Consider the following 365-nt stretch of genomic DNA (forward strand, 5'->3'; position numbering starts at 1 on the left):
TGCAGAGTTTGGGTTTTGTTTGCTGTTGCTTTTCAAGTGTGTTGAGTTGCAGTGTTAAGTCATTTATTTGTATTGTTTCCAGTTTTTTGATGTAGGCTCTTAGAGCTATAAACTTCCCTCTACGGACAGCTTTCTACATGTCCCAGAGGTTTTGTTGTGTTGTATTGTCCTTTGCATTAATTCCAGGAATACTTTTATTTCTTTCTTAATTTCTCTTTTGACCCATTCATCATTCAGGAGTGTGTTGTTTAATCTCCATGTGTTCATGTGGTGATTAGGGCTTCTTCTGCTGTTGATTGTAAGCTTTATTGCCTTGTGGTCTGATAGAATGCATGGAATTATTTCAATCTTTTTGTATTTGCTGA

The sequence above is a fragment of the Nannospalax galili genome, unplaced genomic scaffold (assembly GCF_000622305.1).
Source record: "Nannospalax galili isolate Female #2095 unplaced genomic scaffold, S.galili_v1.0 scaffold368, whole genome shotgun sequence".
NCBI lineage: Eukaryota > Metazoa > Chordata > Mammalia > Rodentia > Spalacidae > Nannospalax > Nannospalax galili.